Genomic DNA, 6,078 nt, shown 5'->3' on the forward strand with positions numbered 1-6,078 from the left:
GACTCATGCCTTCAAATAGCGTCTATGTGTTCGTCTTAGGTTGGGGGGTCCCGGAAGCAGACGCTGAGACAAGGATTCGTGCTAATGACTTCCTAAGGAGGTGCTCCCAGGCCGGACTGGTAAGGGAGAGGGAAACACAGAGCAGGGAAGGGAGAAAGCCAGGCGAAGTACAATCTCAGGCCATCTTGTAGAGGGTAGTTTTAACCCGATCTTGGGTGTAGGGAAACTGTGGGGCTTCGGTTATGCCTCAGAGTTTTCCTGAGACAAGGGAGCTGGGCTGTCCTGCTTCCCCTCTCCACCCGACCCTGCACGTGTCAGTCATTGGTCAAGGGTGGTCCTGGAGGAGGTGCGTTTCCAGGCGTTTTTAGTTCTCTGTCGGTGGGGGCAGAGCATTTCCAGTGGCCCCAGGACAGTTCTCTGGAGAAGAGATGCAGGTGCTGGAAATCAGAAGCATAAGTGCATAGAAGTGGTGAGTGAGGCTCTCAAAAGAAGGTATTTATGGGCCGGCCCTGTGGCCGAATGGTTAAAGTTCCACGCACTGCTTCGGTAGCCTGGATTGGTGGGTTTGGATCCCAGGCGTGGACCTGCTCCACTCATCAGTCATGTTGTGGAGGTGTCCCACATACAAAGTGGAGGAAGATTGGCACAGACGTTAGCTCAGGGCTAGTCTTCCTCAGCAAAAGAAAAAAAAAGTATTTACAGGAATCTGGGTGGAGTACCTGACAGTGTCCACTACAATGCTGATGGCTCTCAAATTTCTCCAGCTTGGACTTCTCCTCTGAATTTCAGACCCATTTATCCAACTGCCTACTTGACATCTCTGCTTAGACAGCTGTATCAGTTATCAATTGCCACAATAATGCTCTGTGACATCCCACAGACCTCAGTAGCACACAATAATAAACTATTATATTTGCTCACAGTCTGTAGGTCAGCTGGGCAGTTGGGCTGGTTGGAACTGGCCTTGGCGAGGCTCACTCATGCTTCTGTTTGTCGTTGGCTGTTGTGTCCAGGTGGCTTTGCTTATCTTAGCTGGGTTTTCTCGAGCGTCTGAGGCCTCAGCTGGGACCGCTAGGCTGCCTCCACTCTGCTCCACGTCTCATCCTCCAGCAAGCTGGCCCAGGCATGTTCACATGGCAAAGACAGAGAAGCAAGGGAGAGGGAGAAACAGGAGGTACACGGGGCCTTTTGAGGCTTATGCCCAGAATGGTACATTGTTACTATCTCCACATCCTATTGGCAAAAGACAGTCATGAGGCCAATTCCAAAGGTGGAGAAAAAGACTTCACCTCTGATGGAGGAGCTTTAAAGTGCACTTTTGTAGTCAACCTACCAAAATGTCTAACAAGCATCTGTATTAATGGTGGCAGTTGCACAGATTTCAATTACTAAAAAAGACTCATAGGACCCAGAATGACAATGCTTATAAATCCACCATTTACTGCAGGAAAAGGATACAGTGTAGCAACAGTGTTAAACTAGGGGCATGCATCGAAGCCAAAAGCTGCCTCACAGCTAGGGGTCCAGAGAGGCCAGGCGTAGGCTCCCTTTGTAGGGGCTGTGCTAAACACACTTTCTTGGATCAAGAACAGTGATGTGTGCATGGAATGCCTTACAACCAGGGGGCCCCAAATGGAGTCTTGTCTAGAGTTTCTCACACCCCTTAGGCCTCACACATAGGCATATTGCTCCTATGTAACCAGGCCCAATGGCAGAGCCTTCTGGGACTCACTGAGACTAGATGCAAATCATCAACCTCGTTACCATCAATAAACAATGCTGCCAAGCTGGTGCAAACTGCCCGGAAACGCCACGGACCCATGGTTACAAAGCAATCAGTGTGTATCACATCTTCAGTGGGGGTCAGTGCCGTGCAGGTGTGTTTCTCATTTCACCAAGAGTTCAGGCCGTTCCAGACCTGCTGGAATTGACTCTCATACTTAGCATCTCAGACTCAACATGTCCCAAATTGAGTTCTTGACATTACCTCCTAGATTCTTCCTCATCTTGTTAATGACAATTCCATTCCAATTGCTCAGACCAGAAACCATGGCGTCCTCTGTGACTCCTCTCTTCATCGCACAACTCACCTCCAACCCATCAACAAAAGCTGTGAACGCCACCTTCAAAATGTATTCATAATTCACTTCTTCTCACATCCTCACTCATACTGCACTGATCCAAGACACCCCACCTCTCACGTCTCCCCGGGTTATTTCAGCATCTTCCTGACTGCCTTCCCTGCTTCTGCTCTTCCCCTTTGCAGTCTCATCTCAACACAGCAGTCAAAATGTTCCCATTAAAATTAAAGTTATGTCCTGGCACTTCTCTGCTCAAACATCTCGCCTCACTCAGAAGAAAAACAAAAGGCCTTACTCTGACCTACAGGCTCCATAAGATCTGGCCCCTCCTACTTCTCTGATTCCTCAAACATTCCTGCATCAGGACCTTTGCTGTGCCCTCTGCCTGGAATGCTCCTCTTTAGCCAGATCTTCTCATCCTTAGCTCCCTACTCCCTTCAAGATTTTTTCCATGAGGGCTTTCTAGATACTCATCTAAAATTTCAACCTCCTCCCAACATTTCATAGTCCTCTTCCAGTCTTTATTTTTTTGCTTAGCCCTTATCATCATCTATCATAATATGCATTTACTTGTTTATCCTTTTTATTGAAAGTCTTCCTTTTAGAATGTAAATTCCATGAGGGTAGAGAATTTTGTTTTGTTTACTGTTGAATTTCCAGCCCCTGGAGCAGCCTTAATATATAGAAGTTGCTCAGTAAATATCTTTTGAATGAATAAAAAATGAAACACACTAGAGTAGTAACATCACTTATCTACTAGATTGTAAATTCTTTTAGGACAGGAGCTGTCTTATTTATTGTGATATCCCACATTGTACCTAATATAGTTCTCTTTTTTGCAGATTTTTAATAAATATTTATTCAAGGAGGTAAATTCTACTAAATTAAAATATGCTTACATTTAAATAAGAAGGTGTTAATATTTGGAACTATGCATAATCTAAATGAATGCAGATATGTAATATTTTTACAAAAAATTACATTTGATTATGTCTATGCCATCACTGACTGTATGACACACCATTATTTTATGTTCTATGAAGAGGGAAAAAAATGCTGTCAAGCTATGACAAAATGCTTTTTTACCACTTGAATTTTTATTTTGCACTCATTGAAAGAGCTTTCCTGCTATTCCAGACTCATTTAGCAAAGATATTATCCTATATCATGTTTGTACAATATGCAAAGGAAAATAGAATTGAGATGAATTGGTTAAGCAATCCTAAAACTTTTTCATATTCAGAAGTTAACTTTTTGGAGTCATTTTTTGATGTTGTCATTAAGATCCATTTTTTTTTCTCAAGAATATTCTTTTTTTTTTTCTTTGAGGAAGATTAGTCCTGAGCTAACTGCTGCCAATCATCCTCTTTTTGCTGAGGAAGACTGGCCCTGAGCTAACATCCGTGCCCGTCTTCTTCTACTTTCTATGTGGGATGCCTACCACAGCATGGCTTGCCAAGTGGTGCCATGTCTGTACCTGGGATCTGAACTGGTGAACCCTGGGCTGCTGAAGCGGAACGTGTGAACTTAACCGCTGCACCACTGGGCCGGCCCCAAGAATATTCTTAAAAGAGTGCTCCACTGTTGCCTCTGGGATGTTTTTCCCCAGGCATCTGACACCTAGTTAGCACTTTTTGATGTACAAGTCTAGGCAATGACAGCCACATCATGATGGCCACCTGGCCTCAGTGGCTGTAAGAGGCACCTCAATTTCAGCAATAATAAAATGTGAGAAAAATGTGCATCTATGAATCAATGAAATAAGAAATACAAGGATGCATTCATTTCCAAAGGCCTTAACAATCATTTTCTTTTAAAGACCAATTCTAACTTTTTTCTCTCTACTACTGGGGAATAGGTAAATTTTATTAACCTATTCATCTACAGCACGTGGAGTCAAGAAATGCTTTCATTCACATTCATCCTCGTGATGTGCACAATGATAATCATAGGTCCTGAAAGCGAATTGCAGGGGTAATCGTAAAATTGTTAAACATTGGTAATGATTAAATACAACCAATAGAAAAAAAGAACTCTCTAAAATTTGATTATTTTATTCCAAGAGGAACACGTAAAAATTATTTAGATTGCAATATTCTTTTCATTATCTCTTTAGTATCCAGTTATTAAAGTGGCTAATCATTAAATATATTTTAAACCATTTAAAAATTTGTTTTATTATTTTATTGAGGTAAAATTCACATAACATAAAATTTACCATTTAAAAGTGTACAATTCAATGGCATTAAGTACATTCACAGTGTTGTGCACCCATCACCTCTATCTAGTTCTGAAACATTCTCATCACCCTAAGAAGAAATCTTGTACCCATTAAGTAGTCTCCCTCACTTTCTCTCCTGTCCCCAGCCCCTAGCAACCATTAATCTGCTTTCTGTCTCTATGGATTTTTCTAATTCTGGCTATTTCACGTGAATGGAATCATACAATATATGACCTTTTGTGTCTGGCTTCTTTTACTTAGCGTAATGTTTTTGAGGTTCATCTATGCTGTAGCTTGTGTCAGTACTTCATTCCTTTTTTTTGGCTGAGTAATATTCCATTATGTGGATATACCACAATTTGTTTATCCATTTATCATTGATAGACGTTTGGGTTATTTCTACCATCTGGCTATTGTGAATAATGCTGCATAAGCATTGTTTTTCAGTTCTTTTGGGTATGTACCTAGGAGTGTAATTGCTGGATTATATAGTAATACTATGTTTAACTTTCTGAGAAACCGCTAAATTGATTTCCATAGAGACAGCATCATTTTACATTCCTATCAGCAATGCACGAGGCTTCCAATTTCTCTATCTCCTCATCAATATCATTAAATATATTTTTGAAAACAGCTTTTCTGGAGCCGTAGAAAAGAATTTATGGAAGTTTCAATTTATAGGACTTTTTGGAGGGCATTTTGACACACTGCTTGGATTTCTAAAGTTGTTAGCAGTGCAGAGTTATCTGGTAGTTCCCTGTGCTCGGAGCGCCTGGCTGTTCTGGGAGCCACATGTGCTTGACCTCACAGCTAGTTTTAAGCCCCGCCCCCTTCCTCCCTCCATGGTGTAGAACATTCTCATTTTCTCATAGGCCTTTTTCTCCCCATTTTTTTCCTGCAGCACACAAAGCCTCCCACCGCACCCCCACCCAGTAATTCCTCTGCAACCCCTCCCCCCACCCGCCACTGCTCCCAGTCACATGCCAGCCAGGAGGGAAAGCCACTAAGGGAGTTAACAACTGCCCCAGACCTGCCCTCCTCCAGTCTGATACTCTCTAAAGAGACTTCCCCAGGGTTACCTGAGCGTGACAAACATGGATTCTCCCTGCTGGACTCCTGCTACTCCAGGTTCTAGACCAACCCCTTCCTGGTGTGAAAACCTAGCAGTTTTTCAATTGAGCAGATTGCATATGTCTTTCAGAAATCTTGTGATCCTGCTATGGTGAAAAGGACATTGCATTAGGTGGCAGAAAATCTGGGTTCCAGGCCATGTCCCATCCCCCAAGGTCTTCGTTCTTTCCAGCATTCCCTACTGAATTCCTGTTATGTGCAAGGTGCTGAATGACAGCAGACAGACCACTTCTCCCGCCTAGGTCTCAAATCTGTAACATGGAGGGAAGAATACCTTATTTCCCCGGGACATGATGATCTTGGACATCCATTCCAACTGAAAATAATTCTGTGATTATGAATTTGAAAGGCTGCCATGGTGGGTTGGAACAGTGGTTCCTAGAAGTACAAATACAAATGAGTAAAAATTTCCAAAACATTTGGGTGATGACATGGGACATGAAAAAAAAAAAAGATCATTTACTGTCATCATCATTTCATAAAGCCCCCAAAATATGGCAGAACAAAAATCTCAGAATGAAAGTCAGTCTTTCAACTTAAATGCATTTTTGCGCTGTGTGTTAGCCTTATTCTTCTAATTTCTAGAGAACCACTGGATCAGAGGAGAGACATTCAAAGAAGTGGAAACCCTATCTCTCACCCACA

The 6,078-nt window shown here is 42.5% G+C and overlaps 1 long non-coding RNA gene across 1 annotated transcript in view; it reads left to right on the forward strand.

The window, feature by feature from the left end:
• The window catches only part of LOC139077410 (uncharacterized), a 170,450-nt gene that overhangs the window by 14,863 nt on the left and 149,509 nt on the right, over nt 1-6,078 (forward strand). The gene's annotated exons all lie outside the window — the stretch shown is intronic.

The sequence above is a fragment of the Equus przewalskii genome, chromosome 19 (assembly GCF_037783145.1).
Source record: "Equus przewalskii isolate Varuska chromosome 19, EquPr2, whole genome shotgun sequence".
NCBI classification, from domain to species: Eukaryota; Metazoa; Chordata; class Mammalia; order Perissodactyla; family Equidae; genus Equus; species Equus przewalskii.